Source organism: Pleurodeles waltl, chromosome 7 (genome assembly GCF_031143425.1).
Source record: "Pleurodeles waltl isolate 20211129_DDA chromosome 7, aPleWal1.hap1.20221129, whole genome shotgun sequence".
NCBI lineage: Eukaryota > Metazoa > Chordata > Amphibia > Caudata > Salamandridae > Pleurodeles > Pleurodeles waltl.
The window spans coordinates 4192816-4219220 of record NC_090446.1 but is presented as its reverse complement, the minus strand read 5'-3'; the positions used below and the strand labels follow the sequence as shown (position 1 = coordinate 4219220).

Genomic DNA, 26405 nt, shown 5'->3' with positions numbered 1-26405 from the left:
TACCTCACAAGTGGTGTACACAGGCCACGGTGCAGGCAGCTGCACTGTTGTCAGCAGGAGCGGCGGTGTTGGGCATCCCCAGGCTGCGGCGTGAGCAGGCGATGCTAGAGTGCGGCCCCACAGGTCGTGGTGTGAGCAGCGGCTCGGTGAAGTCGTCCGATGACGGCGTCTGTGAGACCAGGATCGCGGTGTGAAGCAGGGCAATGCGACTCCCTGTGGCGTCGGCAGGTCACGGTGCAGGCCAGCGGCGTCATTGGCGTCATCGCTGTGGTTTCTCCTCTTGAGCAGCACAAAACACATAGTTCCCAGTGCTGCAGGTCCAGGAAACTGAAGTCTTTGGTGTCCCTGAGACTTCCAACAGGAGGCAAGCTCTACTCCAAGCCCTTGGAGAACTTTCTCAAGCAGGACACCACACAGCAAAGTTCACCCTTTGCTCTCTTTTCATGCAGAAGCAGCAACTGCAGGCCAGTCCAACAAAGCAACACAGCAAAGGGACAGTACTCCTCCTCCAGCTCTTCAGCTCTTCTCTTTGCAGAGGTTCCTCTTGATTCTAGAAAGATTCTAAACGTCTGGGGTTTTGGGTCTTCTTCTTATATCCCTTTCTGCCTTTGAACTTCAAAGCAAAGTTTCAAGTGTTTGCAAGATCCTTCCTTGTCCAGGCCAGGCCCCAGACGCACACCAGGGGGTTGGAGACTGCATTGTGTGAGGGCAGGCACAGTCCTTTCAGGTGTGAAGGACCACTCCTCCCTCCCCTCTAGCTCGGATGGCTCATCAGGATATGCAGGCTACACCCCTGCCCCCTTTGAGTCACTGTCTAGAGAGGTGCAAAACACCTCTACTGTCAAACTGACCCAGACAGACATTCCACAAAGAGTCACAGAATGGTTTAAGCAAGAAAACGCCTACTTTCTAAAAGTGGCATTTTCAAACAGACAATTTAAAAACCAACTTCACTAAAAGATGTATTTTAAAATTGTGAGTTCAAAGACCCTAACCTCCACATTTTTATCTGCTCTCAACGGGAATCTGTGTGTTAAGGATATTTAAATGCAGGACCCATGCTGACCTATGAGGGAGATAGGCCTTGCACAGTGAAAATCAAATTTGGCATTATTTCACTGTTAGGATGTATAAAACACACTAGTATACGTCCTACCTTAAACATACACTGTGTCCTGCCCCTGGGGCTACCTAGGGCCTACCTTAGGGGGGCCTGACATGTAGTAAAAGGGAAGGTTTGGGCCTGGCAAGTGGGTGCACTTGCTAAGTCGAATTGGCAGTTTAAAACTGCACACACAGACACTGCAGTGGCGTGTCTGAGCCATGGTTACAGGGCTACTAATCTGGGTGGCACAACCAGTGCTGCAGGCCCACTAGTAGCATTTAATTTACAGGCCCTGTACTATGGACTTACCAGTAAATCAAATATGCCAATCATGGATAAACCAATCAACAGTACAATTTACAGAGAGAGCATATGCACTTTAGCACTGTTGTAGCAGTGGTAAAGTACCCGGAGTCCTAAAGCCAACACAACTGGTCAGAAAAATTAGGAGGATGGAAGAAAAAAGACTGGGGATGACCCTGCAAAAGGGGCCAGGTGCAACAGTGGGTTTGATGTTGTGTATGTTTGGTTGTGTGTTGTGTTGCTGTGTGTCACATTCAGCTGAGTGTTGTGATGGGTGTTTTCATGATGAGTGTAATTGCACTTGTGTGTGTATCTGTGTAGATGAGTATGTAGTTGTGCTGATTGTTGTGGTTTTGTCATCTGTGGGTGCAATGTCCATAATGTGTGTGTGTTGTGTCATGGACATATGGCAATGTGTGTTTTCGGCTTGTCCATGTTGTGCTGTGGTGGAATTGCAGTGTATTATAGTGTGTATGAGTTGTGTTGTGTGTAGAGCAGTGGGACACATATAGTTAAGGTGTATGTGTGTCTTACCTCTAGTCCATGGCCAGTGCCATTGTCTGAAGTCCATTGGGTCCAGCAACGGACTTCCTCCGTCAGCATCCCTTCACCAGTACACTGCCTTCTGGCCTGTAACATCTAAATAGGCTTGGAGGAAGCTGCCAGCCGGACAGCTAGGAAGAGCACTCCGTTGTCTCAGTCTTCGGCTCAGCTGAGATACATCTAAGTGCGGTGGGCAGGACACCATTGACTGGCCAGTCTTTTTGGGTCCGCCCGTGTAGGTTGGCAGTAACCTTGACAAGATCTACATCAGGCCCTTTGTGCCCTATGACCTCAGAGTACAAGATGGGATGTACGACTGAAATGTAAGATAACTTTGGCCCCCACTTGTTAACACCTGAAAGTTAGAGTAAGTGCATGAAACAGAATTCTCTTGTAGATGGCACACTAATGCAGATCTCCCAAACAAGGTGAAATAGACTGATACCTCGGGATGTTGTGATGCATCACTGCAGCATTCTGTACTAAAAGTGAATGCTGCAGTAGATATTGTGGAGGTCCTGTAATTAGGGAACTGCGGAAGTCTTCTTTTGAAATGACCCAAGGCATGGAGCACAGTTGTGTGGGTACGTATAGCGATATTTTCCAAGATTTTCTTTATTGACCTTAGTAATGATAAGTACGTTGCTCCAACTAGAGAAACTTGGGGGACGAAAGATAGTTTATGACTAATCCTTAAATACAGATTTCCAGCTCAGTTCATTGGTACTAGGGGTTGGCTGAACTCAAGTGGCTCAAGGGCGCGACCCAATAGAGCTAGGCTTGCCAAAGGTTTTTCAGAACTAACTTTGAGACAGTTCTCCTGTATCCCTAATGCAACTGAAGAGAGGCAGGCCTTGAAATGATTTTATGTCTATGCAATATTATCAGTAATCAGGGCAATAAGATGATTATCATCAGGATATAAAAAAGTTTTGAGCCTGAAGGCCATCACCAACTTAGCTGGAGGGGTTTTATAAGTGTTAATCGCGCAGCACTCTGAGAGTGCCCCAAGCGTCGGCTGAGTTGCAGAAGAGTGACATTTGACCACAGTCACTGGGAAAATAACAATTCCACTTGACAGAAGGGCTGCAAATGCCTAGATTACAGAAATGCATGAGTAGGATAAGGTGGGAGACTGCATCAAAGGCTGCAGAGATATCAAGAAAAATTAGAGCTGCTAAACTGTCATGATCCAGCGAGGCTGGGATGTGTTCTGTGCTCAACGGAAGATCTTTCTGTGCTGTGATACTTTCTAAAAATTCGATTGAGGCCAGTATAGGATAAAGTTGGATTGTAAATATTTTGAGACTTTGCTGTTAGCAGATTTTTCGAGAATTTTATTGGCTATTGGAAGAAGTCCTATAGGCCTGTAATTAGATAGTGTCTAGAACCTATAGCAACAAATTGAGAATTTAAATTATTTCCTTCCATAAATTATTTGAAGAAGTGATTTTATCCGTGTGAGAAGGTAGCCTCTTTCTAGCCTTGTTACCCCCACTTTTGGCCTGTTTGTGAGTGTATGTCAGGGTGTTTGTCACTGTTTTCACTGTCTCACTGGGATCCTGATAGTCAGGCCTCAGTGCTCATATTGAAAACACTATGTTTTCAGTATGTTTGTTATGTGTCACTGGGATCCTGCTGGTCAGGACCCCAGTGCTCATAAGTTTGTGGCCTACATGTATGTGTCACTGGGACCCTGTCACACAGGGCCCCAGTGCTCATAGGTGTGCATGTATATGTTCCCTGTGTGGTGCCTAACTGTCTCACTGAGGCTCTGCTAACCAGAACCTCAGTGGTTATGCTCTCTCATTACTTCCAAATTGTCACTGACAGGCTAGTGACCATTTTTACCAATTTACATTGGCTTACTGGAACACCCTTATAATTCCCTAGTATATGGTACTGAGGTACCCAGGGTATTGGGGTTCCAGGAGATCCCTATGGGCTGCAGCATTTCTTTTGCCACCCATAGGGAGCTCTGACAATTCTTACACAGGCCTGCCACTGCAGCCTGAGTGAAATAACGTCCACGTTATTTCACAGCCATTTTACACTGCACTTAAGTAACTTATAAGTCACCTATATGTCTAACCTTTACCTGGTAAAGGTTAGGTGCAAAGTTACTTAGTGTGAGGGCACCCTGGCACTAGCCAAGGTGCCCCCACATTGTTCAGAGCCAATTCACTGAACTTTGTGAGTGCGGGGACACCATTACACGCGTGCACTACATATAGGTCACTACCTATATGTAGCTTCACCATGGTAACTCCGAATATGGCCATGTAACATGTCTATGATCATGGAATTGCCCCCTCTATGCCATCCTGGCATTGTTGGTACAATTCCATGATCCCAGTGGTCTGTAGCACAGACCCTGGTACTGCCAGACTGCCCTTCCTGGGGTTTCACTGCAGCTGCTGCTGCTGCCAACCCCTCAGACAGGCAGCTGCCCTCCTGGGGTCCAGCCAGGCCTGGCCCAGGATGGCAGAACAAAGAACTTCCTCTGAGAGAGGGTGTGACACCCTCTCCCTTTGGAAAATGGTGTGAAGGCAGGGGAGGAGTAGCCTCCCCCAGCCTCTGGAAATGCTTTCTTGGGCACAGATGTGCCCAATTCTGCATAAGCCAGTCTACACCGGTTCAGGGACCCCTTAGCCCCTGCTCTGGCGCGAAACTGGACAAAGGAAAGGGGAGTGACCACTCCCCTGACCTGCACCTCCCCTGGGAGGTGTCCAGAGCTCCTCCAGTGTGCTCCAGACCTCTGCCATCTTGGAAACAGAGGTGCTGCTGGCACACTGGACTGCTCTGAGTGGCCAGTGCCACCAGGTGACGTCAGAGACTCCTGCTGATAGGCTCCTTCAGGTGTTAGTAGCCTTTCCTCTCTCCTAGGTAGCCAAACCCTCTTTTCTGGCTATTTAGGGTCTCTGTCTCTGGGGAAACTTTAGATAACGAATGCATGAGCTCAGCCGAGTTCCTCTGCATCTCCCTCTTCACCTTCTGATAAGGAAACGACCGCTGACCGCGCTGGAAGCCTGCAAACCTGCAACATAGTAGCAAAGACGACTACTGCAACTCTGTAACGCTGATCCTGCCGCCTTCTCGACTGTTTTCCTGCTTGTGCATGCTGTGGGGGTAGCCTGCCTCCTCTCTGCACCAGAAGCTCCGAAGAAATCTCCCGTGGGTCGACGGAATCTTCCCCCTGCAACCGCAGGCACCAAAAAGCTGCATTACCGGTCCCTTGGGTCTCCTCTCAGCACGACGAGCGAGGTCCCTCGAATCCAGCGACACCGTCCAAGTGACCCCCACAGTCCAGTGACTCTTCAGCCCAAGTTTGGTGGAGGTAAGTCCTTGCCTCACCTCGCTGGGCTGCATTGCTGGGAACCGCGACTTTGCAAGCTACTCCGGCCCCTGTGCACTTCCGGCGGAAATCCTTCGTGCACAGCCAAGCCTGGGTCCACGGCACTCTAACCTGCATTGCACGACTTTCTAAGTTGGTCTCCGGCGACGTGGGACTCCTTTGTGCAACTTCGGCGAGCACCGTTTCACGCATCCTCGTAGTGCCTGTTTCTGGCACTTCTCCGGGTGCTACCTGCTTCAGTGAGGGCTCTTTGTCTTGCTCGACGTCCCCTCTCTCTGCAGGTCCAATTTGCGACCTCCTGGTCCCTCCTGGGCCCCAGCAGCATCCAAAAACGCCAAACGCACGATTTGCGTGTAGCAAGGCTTGTTGGCGTCCATCCGGCGGGAAAACACTTCTGTACGACTCTCCAAGGCGTGGGGGATCCATCCTCCAAAGGGGAAGTCTCTAGCCCTTGTCGTTCCTGCAGTATTCACAGTTCTTCAGCCTAGTAAGAGCTTCTTTGCACCAACCGCTGGCATTTCTTGGGCATCTGCCCATCTCCGAGTTGCTTGTGACTTTTGGACTTGGTCCCCTTGTTCCACAGGTACCCTCAGTCAGGAATCCATCGTTGTTGCATTGCTGATTTGTGTTTTCCTTGCATTTTCCCTCTAACACGACTATTTTGTCCTTAGGGGAACTTTAGTGCACTTTGCACTCACTTTTCAGGGTCTTGGGGAGGGTTATTTTTCTAACTCTCACTATTTTCTAATAGTCCCAGCGACCCTCTACAAGGTCACATAGGTTTGGGGTCCATTCGTGGTTCGCATTCCACTTCTGGAGTATATGGTTTGTGTTGCCCCTATCCCTATGTTTCCCCATTGCATCCTATTGTAACTATACATTGTTTGCACTGTTTTCTAAGACTATACTGCATATTTTTGCTATTGTGTATATATATCTTGTGTATATTTCCTATCCCCTCACTGAGGGTACACTCTAAGATACTTTGGCATATTGTCATAAAAATAAAGTACCTTTATTTTTAGTATAACTGTGTATTGTGTTTTCTTATGATATTGTGCATATGACACTAAGTGGTACTGTAGTAGCTTCACACGTCTCCTAGTTCAGCCTAAGCTGCTCTGCTAAGCTACCATTATCTATCAGCCTAAGCTGCTAGACACCCTATACACTAATAAGGGATAACTGGGCCTGGTGCAAGGTGCAAGTATCCCTTGGTACTCACTACAAGCCAGTCCAGCCTCCTACAATCCGAGGAAAAGTTAGCCCCCCTTGTCCTTATGAGCTTTCAATACTTTTTTACACCAGCTTTGTGTATAATTTAGCGTCTGTATCATAGCTAAGACGCTGTTAATGGAATAACGACAGCCATTGTATTAAGGAAAATTACAACCTGGCGCATTTATTTTCTCAAACCTTAGTTACCGCTAAACAAACTAAAGGAGTGGAAACTGCATCTGTTGTGTGAAAGGTCCACCTTCCTTCATATCACACATATGGATATGGAACATAGGCACACCACCACAATAGAGCACACCTTTGCTAGTTTCCTTTTTTCCATTAATCGAAGTGCATGGGTCACTACTTTCTTTTTCCACACATTAAAACAATTTAATAACCCTTAATTCAATTTAGCGAGAACATGTTTTGCAAAGTTTGAGAGAATCATCTGAAAGCAAATAAATGGCATAACATAGCCTTTTAAATGCGACTATAGATGCTCTTGAATGAGATGAATGTGGGAACTATGAGATTTGCCAAGAAATTTTAACTTTTAGATGGAATTGACTACAGCAGTAGTTCCCAACCTTTTGACTTGTGTGGACCCCCACTTTATCATCACTGGAGCCTGGGGACCCCCACTGAATCTTTATTGGAACCCGGGGACCCCCCACTGAGTCATTACTGAGAGCTGGAGACCTAATCTGTTAATAATATTTAATTTTCTAAGCAGTCACGGACCCCCTGAGGAGACTCTGCGGACCCCCAGGGGTCCCCGGAACACAGATTGGGAACCACTGGCCTACAGTTACATTTGCACATTGAAATACGATGTAGATTAAATGCCCCCAATAACATCATATAGAAGTAACAACTGTGCATTATTCTTTCTGATTGGCTCATTGGGTTAACCTAGTTTAATTTCTATGAATTAATTATCAGTTCTTTTTGATTTCAAAGATTAGTAGCCATCCGTGCTTTTCTAAAATCTTGGTCATTCTCATTTTCTTTTTTCATATGTCTGTGTCTTCTATGTTTTATATTTTAAATTTCTCTTTATTTTCTGTTCCTATAGCAAGCATTACATGGCGCTCATCTAAATCTTGTCTCTTTTTATCACGCCCAGAGCAAGGCTGATAACTCAGTTAATATTAACATTTCAAAAGAACACACTTAACATGTCTGATAAATTTGTGGCATCTGGATTTCCTTGGATCTGACAGTGCATAGTCCATCGCCCACCAAGCCCACACCATATCTCAGTAAGCTTCAGTTGCTTGATCTAAAGGCAAGTGATTCTCAAGGGGACATTCACGCAGCCAGCGGGAAAGCCTGTACGTGCCCCCTCCTTCCCACCCAGGACAACTTGAGGTGCCCCCTCACATACACAAAAAGGAGAACATGCCAGCTATTTTGTACAGCACCCGATAAATATCTGGTGTACTGGCCGGTGTGTCTAGTACATCTCAATGGTCGCTTGTCTGTTTGTCTGCTGGAGCCAGAAAGATGGGACCCCGTGTGTGGCATTCTACAGTATCCCTCCCTTGCCTCCGCAGGATGGGAGTGGCGTCATTCTCTGCACTGGCCCGTCCCCTCAGGTCAGCGAGCCACACTCTGACGGAGCCTGAGTCTTTACCATATTTATGGTGCCTTCATCAGATTGTGAAAAAAGAATATCAGAGAGGACACCAGGCTGGTAGAGCTGCACCCCAAGGAGAAGCAGGTTCAAGAATGCCTTGAGAGGGGAGAGAATAGTGTAGGAAAGTATAAGCATACACATCGGGGCATTAAACTACTTCAGATAGAGCAACGTTTGATGACACAACCTTCAAGAAACTGAACTACTGCAGCAGTGGCATATATAATATAGCCTTAGAACCCGCCGTAGCGGGCTCTACCGGCTATTAAAGGCCCGCTCCCGAGTTAAATGCCCGAGCCGAAGGCGAGGGCATTTAACAAGGGAGAGGGCCTTTAATAGCCGGTAGAGCCCGCTACGGCGGGTTCTAAGGCTATTAGAACATTCTGCCACTCAGGGCAGAATGTTCTCTTAAAAAAAACAAATTGCTCACGGAGCCCGAGGGGATTAGAATCCCCTCGGGCTCCGTGAGGCTTTGTTCACAGCTGCTGTGAACAAAGCCCATTGGAATGTTGGCGCTGCGGCTTTTACCGGCCAGTAAAAGCCCCAGCACTCCATTGTTTTCAATGGAGCTGCCAACTTCCAATGTTCTAATATTGTTTTTAAAAACCACTGTGCATAATATTGTTCACTTTAGTATAGCTGTATGAAATATATTTTAATATATATTTGCAATCAAATTAATTTTGGGGTTGTTAATATAGCAGCACTACTTCTCTTTATTCGGTTATAACTTTACAACCATCAAACACATATTAAGGGCTGATTTCAATGTGTTGGATGGGGCCATTACAATCCTGTGATAACATTTCAAATAAGAGCCCATGTTGGCCCACTTCTGTCCTTCCAGGCCGAGTTCTAGCCTTATCAATCACCCCTTTATGTATTGCGCTAGCTTGAACACTCTCTTATAAGCTTCGACTTGAAGCTTTTCCACTAGTTTAGTGAGTTCTCCCAGAAAAGCTTTGTGACAGTAGTTTAGTGCTGGTAAAAGGGATGCCTTGAGCATTCATTGGATCGGTACTGAAAAGGGTCTTTCTATTAGATTGTTTAGCAAACATACCCTTGTAATTATAAATTCAGACTTGGCTTTAAGGCAGCACAGATACATTTCCCTTTGCAGTCAACCACACTCCTATGTAATGGTACAAGATTGTTCTGCTGTTCTTGAGGGGAGTTCTGAGGTTTAGACGTCCCCCCCAAAGGTTATTACTTTGGTCTTGCGTGCGTTTTCCTTCATTTTGTTTGTTATGTTGTAGTTATAAAGGGCAGTTGGGCTTTGTGAAGCCCAATTCTCGAGTGGTCTAACAGGACAATGTCATCCGCATATTGTAAGAGGGTGATTTTGAGATTCCCAGGTGTTGGCAGCATCAAGTTAGCCTCTCTTAAGGCCAGGCACATGTCTGCTGTGTAGGGGTTAAATAGAAGTGGGGCGAGGACGCACCATTGCCTGCGGATGGCGCTACGTGACATTATTTGAGAGCCAGTTGATGCACTTTTTTAGGCACAGGGAGGTTAAGCTATTTACACAGAATCACAGGAGGTTGAGCAGTGGTCGGGTTCGAACCTTGAAGTTGTTTCACAACAATATTATATAGATGTCATGGTGTGTATGGCATTGTCGGTTAAGGTTTTTTTTTAAGAGTACCAAAAATAGTCCCCTTTTTTTTAATTTGCCTGCGGGTAGACCAAGTCCCAGGGGCCACTGGGGTATTTAAAAAGGAGGGGAGTCATGGGGTCCCCCTCCGAGGACTTGTATTTGCCCTGGGGACCGTCACCTCCTCGTGGGGGTGATCAGAGATAAAAAATTGGAGGTGGGCGCATGTTCCTCCCACCCGCAGCCCTACGGACCGCCACACCCCGGGGCAAATGTTGAATTGTATTCGGGGGGCCACATGGTCCCCCTCACAGCTTCTGCTTGCAGAAAGTAGAGTTTTTATCTGTTTCCGTGCATGCAAATATAGGTACAGGGAAACAGATTAAAACATTTCTCCTGCAAGCAGGGAGTTGCTATTTCAAGCAGCCCCCTGCTTGTGGGAGCAATGCCGGCTCCCACAAGACACAGGGAGCCGGCTAGTACCACGGGGTGCTTGAGGCTCCCCCAGCGGTCCTGTCTCTCTCTCTCTCTCTCTCTCTCTCTCTCTCTCTCTCTCTCTCTCTCTCTACCTCTTTTTTTTCTCTCTCTCTCTTTCTCTCTTCTATCCATAATGGGATGGGAGAGAGAAAGATTGTTATTGCAATGTTTACTCCATACTATGACTTCAAGATGTTTGGACGAATGTTATAGTTATGTTTTGCTGCACAGCATGACAGAATCACCTGTGTCATGGTGGTAAAGCGCTTGACCAGTCATTCTGTAAATTGAAGGTTCAAATCCTGGTATGTCATGGTAGGGTGTCTGTTTATTTAGTAGTTTTAATGTTAAGCATTCCTAGTGATGAAACATTTGTTGGAGACTGGCACCTTGTCGCATTCCTCCCCCACCATGCTTTTTGCCTAGTTTCTGGATACAACTTGGACTGGTCATGTTCCCAGTGTCAATGTGCTTTCTCTAAAATTGCAAAGGTAATTGGAAACACCTTTAGCTGCCACTATAAGTCCCTTGTAAATGGTACTTAGGTACCCAGGATATGGGGTACTAAGGGTAAGCCCCTGAGGGCAGCAGCACTGATTATGCCACCATGTAAGGCCATGCATCGAGATGCACCCAGCACTGCCATAGCAGGTTCAGTGCCCTGGTGCAATCCTAAAATGCAAACTCGAAATGCCACACTGCCTGTGCGCCCTGTCCACTACACACTGCAGACAATATAGGTAAGTCACCCCTCTGGCAGGCCTTTCAGCCCTAAGGCAGGGTGCACTGTGTTGTATGTAAGGGTGTAGCTGCATGAGCAATATTCCCTACTGTGTCCTTGCCAAACCTGGGACATAGTGAGTAAACAGAGCAGGCAGTGTAAATGCATGTGATGCACACTGGTCAGTACGAGTTTCCCAGGTACATGATGGCTCCTCTGAACCCTGGGCTGTTTGATATCAAACAACTCAGGCTGATAAATCCAAACTGGTACCAGTACTGGATTTATTATATAATGTACCCAGGGTCACCTTAGAGGTGCCCCCTACAAAAGCTAACTACCCTGGCATGGTTGCTGACTGGTTTTGTCCAGCCTGCACCTCAAGACACCCAATCTACAAACCTTGGAGGAGAGATCCATCTCTCTGGTTGTAAAACTATGTCCTTCCTGGGTGCAGGTGCTATCTCCCCCTCCCTCAGTAATGTGCACTGCACTGCTAGTGAGCTTCAAAGGGCTTACCTTGACCCCCAGGCCTGCTGCTAGCAGCAGATGGTCTCCCCTTTGTAAACTTCCACTTTTGGCATGAGCAAAGGTGTGAAACCACACAAAGGGTAGGAGAAGTTCCCCCACCTGGCATGCTCCACCCCTAAGGTGGTGCCTGCGAGTTGGACACTCCATTTCATTTTCCTTCATCTTAGAAGGAAGAAAAATAGCCAATTAGAGATAGGGAAGTGACCCTTCCCACAGGACGTGGTCACTATAGTGGGTGTAGCCACCCAAAGGTAAGTGTCCCATTGGACACTACAAGGTTGCCCCTAAAATGCCCACTGTACGAAAGTACCATCTTGCCTGGCATGTTACCCCCATTTTTCACTGTATATATGTTGTTTTAGTTGTATGTGTCACTGGGACCCTGGTAACCCAGGGCCCCAGTGCTCATAAGTGTGCCTGAATATGTTACCTGTGTAGTGACTAACTGTCTCACTGAGGCTCTGCTAATCAGAACCTCAGTGGTTATGCTCTCTCATTTCTTTCCAAATTGTCACTAACAGGCTAGTGACCATTTTTACCAATTTACATTGGCTTACTGGAACACCCTTATAATTCCCTAGTATATGGTACTGAGGTACCCAGGGTATTGCGGTTCCAGGAGATCCCTATGGGCTGAAGCATTTCTTTTGCCACCCATAGGGAGCTCTGACAATTCTTACACAGGCCTGCCACTGCAGCCTGAGTGAAATAACGTCCACGTTATTTCACAGCCATTTTACACTGCACTTAAGTAACTTATAAGTCACCTATATGTCTAACCTTTACCTGGTAAAGGTTGGGTGCAAAGTTACTTAGTGTGTGGGCACCCTGGCACTAGCCAAGGTGCCCCCACATTGTTCAGAGCCAATTCCCTGAACTTTGTGAGTGCGGGGACACCATTACACGCGTGCACTACATATAGGTCACTACCTATATGTAGCTTCACAATGGTAACTCCGAATATGGCCATGTAACATGTCTATGATCATGGAATTGCCCCCTCTATGCCATCCTGGCATAGTTGGCACAATCCCATGATCCCAGTGGTCTGTAGCACAGACCCTGGTACTGCCAAACTGCCCTTCCTGGGGTTTCACTGCAGCTGCTGCTGCTGCCAACCCCTCAGACAGGCATCTGCCCTCCTGGGGTCCAGCCAGGCCTGGCCCAGGATGGCAGAACAAAGAACTTCCTCTGAGAGAGGGTGTGACACCCTCTCCCTTTGGAAAATGGTGCGAAGGCAAGGGAGGAGTAGCCTCCCCCAGCCTCTGGAAATGCTTTGTTGGGCACAGAGGTGCCCAATTCTGCATAAGCCAGTCTACACCGGTTCAGGGGACCCCTTAGCCCTGCTCTGGCGCGAGACTGGACAAAGGAAAGGGGAGTGACCACTCCCCTGACCTGCACCTCCCCTGGGAGGTGTCCAGAGCTCCTCCAGTGTGCTCCAGACCTCTGCCATCTTGGAAACAGAGGTGCTGCTGGCACACTGGACTGCTCTGAGTGGCCAGTGCCACCAGGTGACGTCAGAGACTCCTTCTGATATGCTCCTTCAGGTGTTAGTAGCCTATCCTCTCTCCTAGGTAGCCAAACCCTCTTTTCTGGCTATTTAGGGTCTCTGTCTCTGGGGAAACTTTAGATAACGAATGCAAGAGCTCATCCGAGTTCCTCTGCATCTCTCTCTTCACCTTCTGCCAAGGAATCGACTGCTGACCGCGCTGGAAGCCTGCAAACCTGCAACATAGTAGCAAAGACGACTACTGCAACTCTGTAACGCTGATCCTGCCGCCTTCTCGACTGTTTTCCTGCTTGTGCATGCTGTGGGGGTAGTCTGCCTCCTCTCTGCACCAGAAGCTCCGAAGAAATCTCCCGTGGGTCGACGGAATCTTCCCCCTGCAACCGCAGGCACCAAAAAGCTGCATTACCGGTCCCTTGGGTCTCCTCTCAGCACGACGAGCGAGGTCCCTCGAATCCAGCGACTCTGTCCAAGTGACCCCCACAGTCCAGTGACTCTTCAGTCCAAGTTTGGTGGAGGTAAGTCCTTGCCTCACCTCGCTGGGCTGCATTGCTGGGAACCGCGACTTTTGCAGCTACTCCGGCCCCTGTGCACTTCCGGCGGAAATCCTTTGTGCACAGCCAAGCCTGGGTCCACGGCACTCTAACCTGCATTGCACGACTTTCTAAGTTGGTCTCCGGCGACGTGGGACTCCTTTGTGCAACTTCGGCGAGCACCGTTTCACGCATCCTCATAGGGCCTGTTTCTGGCACTTCTCCGGGTGCTACCGGCTTCAGAGAGGGCTCCTTGTCTTGCTCGACGTCCCCTCTCTCTGCTGGTCCAATTTGCGACCTCCTGGTCCCTCCTGGGCCTCAGCAGCATCCAAAAACGCTAACCGCACGATTTGCAGCTAGCAAGGCTTGTTTGCGTTCTTTCGGCGGGAAAACACTTCTGCACGACTCTCCACGGCGAGTGGGATCCGTCCACCAAAGGGGAAGTCTCTAGCCCTTTTCGTTCCTGCAGAAACCTCAGCTTCTTCTGTCCAGTAGAAGCTTCTTTGCACCCGCAGCTGGCATTTCCTGGGCATCTGCCCATCTCCGACTTGCTTGTGACTTTTGGACTTGGTCCCCTTGTTCCACAGGTACCCTAGATTAGAAATCCACAGTTGTTGCATTGCTGGTTTGTGTCTTTCCTGCATTATTCCTCTAACACGACTTCTTTGTCCTTAGGGGAACTTTAGTGCACTTTGCACTCACTTTTCAGGGTCTTGGGGAGGGTTATTTTTCTAACTCTCACTATTTTCTAATAGTCCCAGCGACCCTCTACAAGGTCACATAGGTTTGGGGTCCATTCGTGGTTCGCATTCCACTTTTGGAGTATATGGTTTGTGTTGCCCCCATCCCTATGTTTCCCCATTGCATCCTATTGTAACTATACATTGTTTGCACTGTTTTCTAAGACTATACTGCATATTTTTGCTATTGTGTATATATATCTTGTGTATATTTCCTATCCTCTCACTGAGGGTACACTCTAAGATACTTTGGCATATTGTCATAAAAATAAAGTACCTTTATTTTTAGTATAACTGTGTATTGTGTTTTCTTATGATATTGTGCATATGACACTAAGTGGTACTGTAGTAGCTTCACACGTCTCCTAGTTCAGCCTAAGCTGCTCTGCTAAGCTACCATTATCTATCAGCCTAAGCTGCTAGACACCCTATACACTAATAAGGGATAACTGGGCCTGGTGCAAGGTGCAAGTACCCCTTGGTACTCACTACAAGCCAGTCCAACCTCCTACACCCACTAAATTAAATATTTAGTGGGCATCGCTAGACCAGATAATCAGTTTCAAAGGACACAAAGAAGACCTAAGACCAGAGAACTGTGGACCTACCTCACAAAGAAAAGGCACCAAACCCTGCCCCCAGGACCTGGCAATCGCTGCTGGACAACTGGACTGACCTCAAGAAAGCCAGACAATGTCCAGGCTTCATCAATCGCCCAAGAACTCCCTGCAGAGTGGAGGTGCCACTCTGCAACGAAGAAGGAACCAGCAACTCAGTGAGGGTCGCTTCACTGACCGGGCACTAACTCCTGAACCGGATGTCGCAGCTGGACCCAACAACACACTAATGACCACAAGGACAAACCCTGCAAGTGTGCCAAGTTTGGTGGCACTGCACCCTCCAGTGGCCGAACCATGCCAATACCTTGGGTACTGTTCGGCTAACATTGGACACCAAGAATACCAGCCTGCCTGGGGATGAAAAAGGACCAGGAGGCAGCCCCAGTCGAGGGACTTCAGGAACACTCCAGACTTCCTGCCAGAGTGCCCCTATTGTCCTGTAAGCGACCCTTAATACCTCCAGATCCAAAGGGCATCTTTGTGCACAGCTCCTGGCTCACTGATTCGCTCTGCACCTGGCCATTCTGTGCCCTGCAATAAGAACCTGCTGTACCATAAGGTCCCTCACCCCTTGCGACCTCAACACCCCAAGGAACCACCTCTAAACTTAACTGCACAGACCTTTTCCGAGTGGTCTCCTGCAATGGTCCTGCACAAGAGACATTTCACTGCTGCTCCCACCGGAACGAGGAGCCGATTTAACTTATCCAGCTGGCACAGTGTGCCTACCAATGACCTCAACCAACCTGCAAAAGAAGAACTCGGTAAAGCAAATGTGTGATTTTATAGGTATTTTTAAAGGTGACTTTCCATTGATTCTTATGATGCGTAATTATGCACAAAAGGGGTATTTTTATTAAACTTCAAAAATCTATATCTTCAAAAGTACTTAACCATTTTTGATAATCTTGGTCTTAAAATGTATTTAAAAATCGGAAGTATTTTTTATAAATTGGTCTCGAGTTATTCCTTCGAATGTGTGAGTTGCATGATTGATACTGTGAGGTCAACAAATGCTTTGCACTTCTCCAAGACTGGCCTAACTGCTCGACCAAGCTACCATAAAAATGAGAGCATTAGGTGATCTTGTTTTTACCTCTGTAAACCAATGTGTGGTTGCCTGGACCCCCAGCACAGTGTGCCTAGCTTTGCACACTACATAGAGGGCCAGTTTCCTACAACATTTACGTATTTTTCCCATTAAACTCTTCGGTTTGAATGTCATAGATATTTCTCGACACCGCATGGTATGGTGTCACCTGGGGCCTAGTGGTTCAGGTGTCACCTGAAGGTTGAGGGTTCAAGTCTAGGTGTGTAACGTGCCATTTCCCTGTTTTAATTTTGATTCCACTTCAAATATTTAAGGTACATACCGAAAGGTGATTACACGCTTTTTACATGACAATTACATTTTTCTTTTCAAGTTGCCCTAAAAGATATCATTCTAATTATTTATTTTATTAAAGTTTAGAAAAACTGTCTGGGTGGTTACAGGGAGTTGGCTGCAGCCTACCTCAGATTATACTGCACTCATGAAAACTTTTATAACGTCATTAGAAATATAAATGAAACATTAACAGTCAGTTTATTGAAGAAGACACTGTGCATGGCAGGGGCTCAAGTTATAGTTACCTTAGGCCGTGAGTTATAGTTACTTGAGATAACTATAACTTCTGAATTTCATTGGTATTGTACAAGTGAAATCAGAGCCTGACTACAACGTCTTGTAACCTCTGTTTTTGTAAGTGAAAAAAATGTATATATATATATATATATATATATATATATATATATATATATATTCACATACACACGTGCTAGGCAGTAGGTGGAAGTATTATGTAAAATACTAAAATAAAATAATAATTTACATATATAGAAATAATTAAAAAAGAACATCCTTAGGAATTCAAAATAAAGGCACTCTTGTACAAAAATGACATTGAAATGTTTTTACCTTGATGTAATGACTCCTGATGCAGTTCATTGGGAAGTAACTACTGATATTTTTATTTGCATATATCAGCAAATTTGTTTCATCAGATGCTTATCTGCAAATCATACATGCATGCCAACAGAAACAATTCAGGTGGGAGACTCCTGTTTTTTTAAGCAAAAAATGGCTTATTTTTTTCCGGTGTCTCATCTGAAACTTCCTCTGCTTCAATAGAAGTCAATGAGGAAAATACATTTCCCCAAATATATTTTCAAAATCTCCCACTCCCCAGTTTTCAAATATTGGCATATATGGGAACAATCTTGTAATTAATCATAAAGTAATTTTCAAATCATCCTAGTCCGTACACGCAACTTTTTAAAAGGGGAAAGTGGCAGATGTTGGCAACAAATTTGAGGGAATGTATTTTCCCTGTTGACGTAAATTGAAGCAAAAGCATATTTAGGTTGGAGAGGGCTAAAATAAAGACATTTCTGTCTTCAAAAATCTGGAGTCTGCCTGAATCAGGTCTGTTGGCATGTATGCTAGCACACATGAGTAACCCCACCTTGTGAAGTAATCAGATAGTAATTTTCAAGTCATCCGGAATCCTCAGGCATAGTTCCTAAACTTTGCTGATGACTTTAAGCGCTTGATGATGTCTGATGATGTGAAATTACTTCTGAAGTAGCTGGATGATCATCGAATAAATATAGGATGGATTCTAAAGTAATTCGGTTTGACCTAGTTAACGCAAAGAGAAACACTTTAGATCAGTGGTTCCCAGCCTGTGGTCCAGGGACTCCTGTGGGTCCGCTATGCTTCCTCAGGGGTCCGCAATTGCTTAGAAAATTAAATAATATTAACAGATTAGGTCCCCAGCTTTCAGTAATGCCTCATTGGGGGGTCCCCAGATTCCAAAAAAGATTTAGTGGGGGTCCCCTGATTCCAGTAATGATTACATGGGGGTCCACGGAAGTCAAAAGGTTGGGAACCACTGCTTTAGATATTAATTGCTCCGTTCAAGGTTCCTCTGATTTCAGTGTCTCACTCTTCCTTTCACTCTGCCCATTCCTTTCATGTGATAGCTCACTAAAGCTGCATGACGTAAAAATAGCAAAAGAAACCGCAGACTTGGTGTTTACATTTGCCTAGAAAGTAATATTGTACTTCTGATTATGCATCAGAATATCTCTTATTTTAAAAGCATGCGCAGTATAGGGTGACCAGGTGTCCAGCGTTTGCTGGGACAGTTCTGGTTTTTCAGGAGGCGTCCTGGCGGATTTTGTCAAATTTGGCATGTGTCCCGGTCTTTAGAGAGGGTTGACTGAAAACAGTGAGGCACATTTACATGTGTTCCAAAGCAGGGTTAGTTAGCAGATGTTACAATAAATCGATAATTAATAGGTATGACACTAGGTTTAAAAATATTGTTTTCTGTATTTTCTTAGTACCCATTTTGTGTCTATATGCTGACGAGCACTGCCAGTCTGTGGTGCCTGGTTGCTGTAGAATTTTAGTCCTACTTTGTGAAATGTCTCGGTATTTAGGGTCAAGCATGCAAGCGCTCTGGCCTCTTGTAATCTCTCTATGGGCTTTTAACCATGCCCACACTTGCTATTCATTCTTTGTTGTGCTTGTGTTAAATGCTTCAGTTTTAATTGTGCGTTTTGTGAAATGTCCTGAGTTCCCTCCCAGGCGATTACACTAAGTGCACACTTTTGTTGGCGATCATTCTTCCTCCTGTTACAGCGTGTGATGGCCCCTCCTCTGGGTTGCGTTTGCCTTACATCACTTCCTGTTGTAGCGTCTGATGGCCGCTCCTTGGGTTTCAGTTTGCCTTTCATCCCAGCCGTGATCCTTTCTAGACATTCACACAAGGAGCTAATAATTTTCGCGCCCACGCTCATGGCAGCCACGGCGCTTTGAATTGACTTGGTTATGTCAACTGTTTTACTTTTCATTTCTAATTTATGTGAGCATACAGGAGACCCATTGCATACAGGAGACCCATTGCATTGGAAATGCTTGTTTTTTTTTTTTAGAATCTGGTCACCCTCGCACAGCGCCCCCCTTAGGCAGGGTTCAGTTAGGGCAGACCCTGGTGACTCGTGTCTCATATTTTGACCATGCGCAGTAACTTCCTTTTGCAGGCCAATCAATGTTCAGTCAGCACTCGATGATGTAACTCATGCTCTGAGCATGCGCACTTTTTCTCTTAGGCGGCTGTGTAGTTGGTGAGCCCTCCAGTGACTAGTGTCTCGTTCTTTGAACAGGCGCAGTGCTTCTGTAGTGCTGTATTCGGTCAGCTCCCCTCCTGCGTAGTAGTTCTGTTACTGTGCCAGACACCGCCCAGTGACTAGTGTCTAATCCTCTGGTCATGCGCATTACTTCTTTCGCGCAGTCGCCGTCTCCGGTGGCTAGTGTCTGACTCTCCGGGCATGCGCAGTAGTTCTTTCCCGCAGCCTGACCTTCCGGGCATGCGCAGTAGATGGGCGCGGTGCGCGTTGTGCGCGAGGAGGGTGTGACGCCCCCTCTGCCGCGGGATCCCGGGACCGGTGCCCCGCGGGAGTCGGACGAGGGTGAGTCCTGGGGGGACAGCCGGGCGCCCCCCCCTCCCCGGGCGCGGGGTGTTTGCTGATTTAGACACTTGAAAGCTGAGAGGGGGGTGGGGGGGAGCCCCCGGGGCCCCCTCCGGTTCCCCCCCCCCCCCCCGGAGGGGAGCTCAGTGCCCTGCACCCTGCACAGCGGCAGACGACACTCCTGCGACCCCCCCGCGCCCCCAAGAACACGTCCAAACCGGGGGGGGGGGGGGCACCCCACAACCCTGCCCGCGCGCCCCGCGACAAACTGCCTCAAAGAGGGGGCAACATCTGCCCCCCCCTCAGGAGGCCGCTTGTTACTCCCCCCCCCAGCCCTCCATGCCTCGGGGCGAAGACCCGGCCGGGGGGGGTCAAGTAAAGCCCCCCCCCCCCGGGGCTGAGGTGAGAATCATCCCCAGGCGCCCCGGAGCCCTGCAGCGGCCCCTGCACCCCCCGAGCACGGTGCCCTGACGGGGGTCCCGCGCGGGGCAGAGCTGAGAGCGCCCAGAGTCCCGGGCGGGGGCAGCACCTGCCCTCAGGCTGAAGGGCCCGCAGGTGACCCCGAGGCACCGCCCCCCCAACCCAACCCCATGTCCAGGGACCCAGCGGTGCTGCAGGGGTTCACCTGAGCACCTCTTGCGTCACACGAGGTGACGTTCATATATATTTTTTAAGGCTCGGAGAGATTCATTTATCAGCATACAATCACAGGGTTTTGAGCCAACGCACAGACTTCATTAAGGATTCTTTATATAGGTTGTAGTCTTTTTCTATTTATTCCTTTCCATCCATGTAAAGTTTTTTTTTTTTTGTTTTTTTTTACATTTCATGACATAATCATTAAAGCTCTCATTTTTTAATGTGCTTGCCTTTTGGGAATAATGTCATTTTCAGAAATAAACATTGAAACTGAAGAGAAGCCTGACCTACGCTGTGTGCAAGGGCAGCCGCAGATTCTCTGTTCCAAGCTGTGATGAGAGTCTATTCCTACTGAAATGTAAGTCAAACCTTAATTTATCATACCTGTGCCTTTTTCAAAATGAATATTTTATGAAGTGCAGAGGCAAATTTGTATGTGCTTCAAAGAATATTAGATAAACTTTGGGTTCTTGCGTCTCCTGTCGCATCCGTGGACAGTGCTTTTTAACTGCTGTCAAAGTGGCCGGCCATCACTGTCGCAATCATGATACATACTGGGTCATCTCGTAGTGTAGAGACGACAAAGGGGCTGACAAGCTTTTCAGTCTAGTTCTGCTCACTGTAAGTCCCCTCACTGAGTTGCAGGCAGAGTTTGTGGATGATCAGGCACTGTGAAGCATGCAACTTCCCCTTCTTCTCCACATTGTACCACAGATGAGGCCGGAGAACACATCCGCATCAGTGTTTTGATGCCACTGGTACACTTGCTTGAAGCTTCACCGCCACTCTGCAGCACTCGATCTGTTGTGCACCTGAGGCCAGCTTTAACCAGCTCAGAATCTTGTTTTGTTCATGAATACGTCTTATGCTTCACTTTGTGGCCTTGTCTGCAAAATTGAAGATCTTTGTCAACCATGCGCACCTGTGGCTTTTGACATATTCATTCTGTGATCCCATGTTGCAGTCACAGGTCCACATTGAGGTGGCTCTTTGAAAAGTAATTCACAAAGTCCTGGCCCCTCCACATAGTCTCACAGTTTCCCCTTGTGTGATACCACACATATTTTAATAATTAAGCTCATTCCTATTGCCTCCCAGTGGAAGAACGTTTTCAAGGGTCCTCTACATTAAGTACTTAGTCCTGAAGATGGTCTTGAATATTCATACAATGGGAGACCGAAACGTCGACACACATTCCACTACCTTTATGGAGATCAATCAGCATTGGAACATACCATACACTACAGGGATACTCTCTGCAGGGATGCTCCTTGTATTAAGAGTGGATTAAACACTTCTGTCTCAGTGAATAGATGTTTGGAAATATGTACAACTAACATACTGGATAGATATGTGTTTCTTGTCGCTCATAGGACCTCATTTTACCTCTTGCTTTAATACAGACCAACTGCTCGTAATGATGAAAGGGAAGGAAGAAAGCATAATTTTCGCCCCTGTGTCCGTAATAGAACTGAAACTTTCCTACACATTAATTAGGTGCAATTTTCATTCTATGTCAGGATCGGAAGTGAGGATTATGCTAGTTCAAAGCTTGCTCACCACAACATGAGCTATATCCAGCACCCTCTTGAAGTAAAATCTCTTAAATGTGGAATCTATGGATCAGTCTGCCACATTCATGCTTCCTCCACTGTAACCTCCGTGACTACGTGACCCACACCCCATGGCATACACCAACGTGACCATCGAGTCCAGGCTGACTTGCAACGTTTGACTGTACTTCCAGCACAGGGTCTGGACAGAAGCACTTCAGCTTGCCTCGAAAGACCCGGGACCGACCACTGTCTCCTGTAATTTACCAAGCCATCAGGGTTAGAGAGCCCTCCAACACCATCTGAGGTGGAAGCTGATTCGGATGGAGAAGCAGCTGAGGAAACTGGGGGAGTAAGATTGGAGAATGGCAGGAATTTTCCAGAAGAACCGGAAACCAGACTTGAGATCTCCACATCGGAGTGATCAACACCACCTCCGCTTGTTGTCCTTGGATCTAGGCTGAGGCCCATGTTATCATTGCAAACAGGGGAGATGCGCATCCCTTTTTCTGAGCCCAATCCTGCAAATATGCATTTGTTGCCACTGCAAGCAGATCTGGTCTCCAAATGAAGAACCTGAGAAGTTGGAAGTCCAGTTGGGAAGTAAACAGGTCTACCGAGAACAGACCCGAACAAGCCTGCAGGATAGCAAATATTTCTGGATGAAGCTTCCAGAGAATGCCAATCTGCTACCTGATTCTCCTGACGGGGAAGGTACTCCATAGTTAGCAAAATCTGGTTCTGGAGGCAGTACTGCCAAAAATTAGTTGCCAAGTCAGAAAGGATCTTGTATCTCGTGCCACCCGGCCAATTGATGTATCGGACTGCTGAAACATTGTCCGTTTTGTGGAGGACGCACAACTGGATCCTTTCTCTTGTCTAGCAACGGACACCAAAGGACCCTTTGGGAGTTCCAAGCATTTTATGCATCAAGTCTGCTCTAGGGGGGACCATGAACCCCCGAGCCTAACCTGCTGGCATCTGATTCTATGACAAGGTCTGGGGCCAAACCAAAAATTGCTCTCCTATTTCATGCTTCCATGTGAGACAGCCACCACAAGATCTCTTCCCTGACCTCGTCCGAAAGAATAATCATCTGGGAATTCACGAGCCCCTTCTGCAGATGATTATGTCGCTGAAGGGCCCGGTAGTGGAGAAGGACAGGAAAAATGGCCTCAATGGAGGAAGAGAGAAGTCCCACAAGTCGTGCAACTTGTCTCAACTACATCTGAGGTTTTGCCAGTGTCCTTCTAAATTTGTTTCTTATATCTGTAATCTTCCAAGGGGGAAGACTCAAAGAGGACGCAGTGTAGTCTATGACAAACCCCCAAAAGGTTGCTTTCTGGGAAGGAACCAGGGGGGATTTGCTTTGTTTATCATGAACCTCAAGCTTTCCAGAAGATCGATAGCTGACTGCAGTTAATTCACCAACTGGCAAGGGTTTTGGGCCATTAGGAGCATGTCATCCAGCTAAATGATGAGGGGCATCCCCTGCCTCTGCAGGTGTTCCACCACTGGTTTGAGAACCTTGGTGAAGCACCAAGGGGTGGAGGAGAGCCCCACTGGTAGACTCCAAAACTTGAATGCCTGCTGGCTCCACAGGAATTGGAGGAAGTGTTCGGGGGTCGGGAAGATTGGGATGGACAGGTAAGCATCCTTTAGATCCAAATGAACTATCCAATTCGATGGTTGTAGCACGTTTTGCAGAAGGGGATCCCCTCCATTTGAAATGGCGGTAAACCAGCCATTGGCTGAAATCTTGCAAATTGATGGCCGGGAGCTTGCCTCTGTCGGCTTTACTAAGAAGGGATTGCTGATAAAGCCTCGCAGGTGGACTTTGATGTATTGAATAGCTCCCTTTGCCAAGAGAGAGTGAACATCCTCGTCTTTGAGGTCTGCCTCCTGAGCAGAAAAATGTATAGGGTGAGGTGCGGAGTTTTGAGACGGTGTACCAAAGAATTCTATTTGGAAACCTTGTACCGCCTGAAGAAACCACACGTCTGCCATGAGATTCCTCCAGTTGTGCAGAAACAGTGCTAGCTTTCCTCCCACCCGCACCATGGAGGAATAATGAACACTCACCAGCACTGGAGGGGTTGGACTGTCCCTTGAAGCCTCTACTATGGTACAGCTGATCCCTGGTGGGGTAGAAATTGGCAAAGCTTGCCTGGTCCTGGTCGTAGCCTCGCTTGGAGTCTTGACCTCTGGAAAGAGTTTGTGAAACTCCACGGCTGGTTGAGTGGTCCATACCACGACCCGCCCTTGGAAAACCGGGGAAGGAAAAACCTTTTTAATGGACAGCAGTTGTATGTCACATCCTTCTTTAGAAGGTTCCCTTGTCAAACCACTGGGCATATACTCGCTGCTGGTGTTAACAAACCCTCAAATTCAATAACATGCCTCATAAGGTTAGTCCACACTAAACAATAATTGTAGCACAAAGGCAATGGGATATCATTGTTCAGATATGAAAAAAAGAAAGCTTTTGACCATGTGCTAAAGATAAGGAAATGAAAAGGATCTGATGTTATCCAGCGTATATTCCAGAAGATTATCCAGACAAATTTTGATTTATTAAAGAAGTTACCCAAATGTAAGTGAAACCACCATAGAGTTTGCAAAATAATGGAACACTGTTATTCAACTAATACCCAGCTCTCATCCAATTAATACGGGGACAAAGTATGTCATTTAAAATATAATCATTTTACGAAATAACTCCTATCTCTGAAGGAGTATTTTCAGAATTAAAATTGGAACTACAACAAGGACTGCAAGTCCGTATATTAAGGAGGCACCCAACATCATCGGTGCTACCTCTCTGAATTAATTACGTATAAGATAACATTAATCTAAAAATTAAAAGACAAAAAAACAATACCAAAAACCCTCACTCCTGTAGAAACTGAGTATAGAAAACAGAGTGAACAAAAAGGAGCATATTGTACTGGAATGATGACAGCCATAGAGTCAAGGAAGATTACATCCTGGCTCATTTACGGGCTTACACTCTGTGCTGTCTGCAGCAGGAATGGAAGCTTCATGTGCTGTATGATAGGGTTCTGCTCCCCTATGTCATAGTCTGAGCAAGTTCATTCCCTATCCCCATAACAGAGAATATTGTGACTATTTTCAATGGCTCCACTGTTAGCGTGGATCAGAACCTTTCTTTTTTAAAAAGATAAAAAATCGATTTTGTAATTTAAATTAAAGCAAACATGTTTTACAAATTTGAAAGGATCACTGGAAAACTACTAAAATCTGGGATGTAGCTTTGTAGGTGGTAATGTAGATGATCTTGATTGAGCAGTTGTGACTCCTGTCAGGTTTGCCAAGTAATGTTAAGTGTATCTGCGTATTGAATTGCCTGCCATTATATTCACATAATAATATGCGATTCAGATAATATTTATCAAATAAAATGACATAGAATCGACAGCTGTAGCATGGTTGCTTTTGAGGCCAGAAGCGGATTTACCTCAGTTGGATTCTTTGTCTCACTTGTTTATTCATTTTATTTTATCATAAAAGACTAGTTACCAGTTCCAATTTTAATTTTTTTGATGACTGTAGTTCGAATTTTTGAGTGGAGCACAGAGATTATATTTTCTTTTACAATTGGCGTAATCGTACATGGGCAGTATTCCAGGAGACTGGGGGCCTGCAAGGTGTCCAGCAGGGTGAGTCCCCAGTCCAAACCCTTCAGGTTGGTGGAAACGGTTCCTTCTTCCAGGAATCTTGGCCTTTGAGCACTAGGATGGGGTTTAACCAGCACTGGGGCCCTATACTTAGGGAGCTTGTTCATTTATTTCCAAGATAGTGCCTCCACAGAAGACACTTTAAATATACAAACAAAACATAAAATACATAAATACTTGAAAAAAAAAAGTTTACCATATGCTAACCAACAATTATTACAGTAGTTGATGAAAGATAATGATTATTACAAATTGAATGAACGATCCAAGAGATTTAATCCATCAATGACTAACAATAAATAAGGTTCTTCCTTGTACATTACCAATAGATACTTTAAAATAAATAAGCCCAATTCATAAACGTTTTCATAATCTGGATCATTACAATGCTAGAAAAGATCTCTGAATACATCAACAAACGTTAACAAACATTCTCAGTTTCTCAGTCAGGTGATTTAACAGTAAATAAAGTGCTTCTGTGTACTTTGCCACTGCAGTGGTTTAACAAAATGGGAGGAATACATTTTGTACATCTAAAAGACCTGGACCAAAAAGTACACTATTCATAGCCTGTATCTTAGTCCACAATGTCGACAAGCCAGATGAAAATAGAACTCCCCTCTTACAATTCAAACTCTTTCTCCAGTCGGAATTTGACCGAATTTGAACTTCATAAACATTCTTCGTAAATGAGACATATATTAGTCTCTAGGTACATTTTCATCACTCCACACCTTAAAAACATACAACTCAAATGCAGACTTTTTCCATAAACAATGTTGTGAATCAGCATAAAAACCTCAGCCTTTTTTAGATGAAACTTCAGTATACTATTATACTTACACAATAACACCTTCTCACAATTCAAATCCATCTGCTTCAAACCATGGGCGTACATTTTACCAGTTGTATAAGTCCCATGCCTATCTTGCTAAGCCTGTTTCCAAAATATCTTTTTTAATGCTTTTTGTGACTACTGAACAGTTAGAAAGTTATATAAAAAAAATTGACAGTAATGCAAAAATATTATAACTGTCAAGCCTAGCTGTATCATTTCAATCAATCTACAATTACTAATGGCAAAATATTGTTTCCATAGACCAGATTC

At 46.1% G+C, this 26405-nt stretch overlaps 2 protein-coding genes and 1 long non-coding RNA gene across 3 annotated transcripts in view; 2 read left to right on the top strand and 1 right to left on the bottom strand.

Moving 5' to 3' along the window:
• LOC138303505 (uncharacterized) overlaps positions 1 to 26405 on the bottom strand; it is a 1082407-nt gene that overhangs the window by 529893 nt on the left and 526109 nt on the right. The window lies entirely within an intron of this gene.
• Positions 19375 to 26405, top strand: part of LOC138303491 (zinc finger protein 84-like) — a 149244-nt gene continuing 142213 nt past the window's right edge. The window contains exons 1-2 of the mRNA XM_069242669.1: positions 19375 to 19407; positions 20302 to 20404. The gene's annotated coding sequence lies outside the window, so the exon portion shown is untranslated. The remainder of the gene's footprint in view (positions 19408 to 20301; positions 20405 to 26405) is intronic.
• The window catches only part of LOC138303494 (zinc finger protein 84-like), a 96796-nt gene continuing 90691 nt past the window's right edge, over positions 20301 to 26405 (top strand). The window contains exon 1 of the mRNA XM_069242672.1: positions 20301 to 20404. The gene's annotated coding sequence lies outside the window, so the exon portion shown is untranslated. The remainder of the gene's footprint in view (positions 20405 to 26405) is intronic.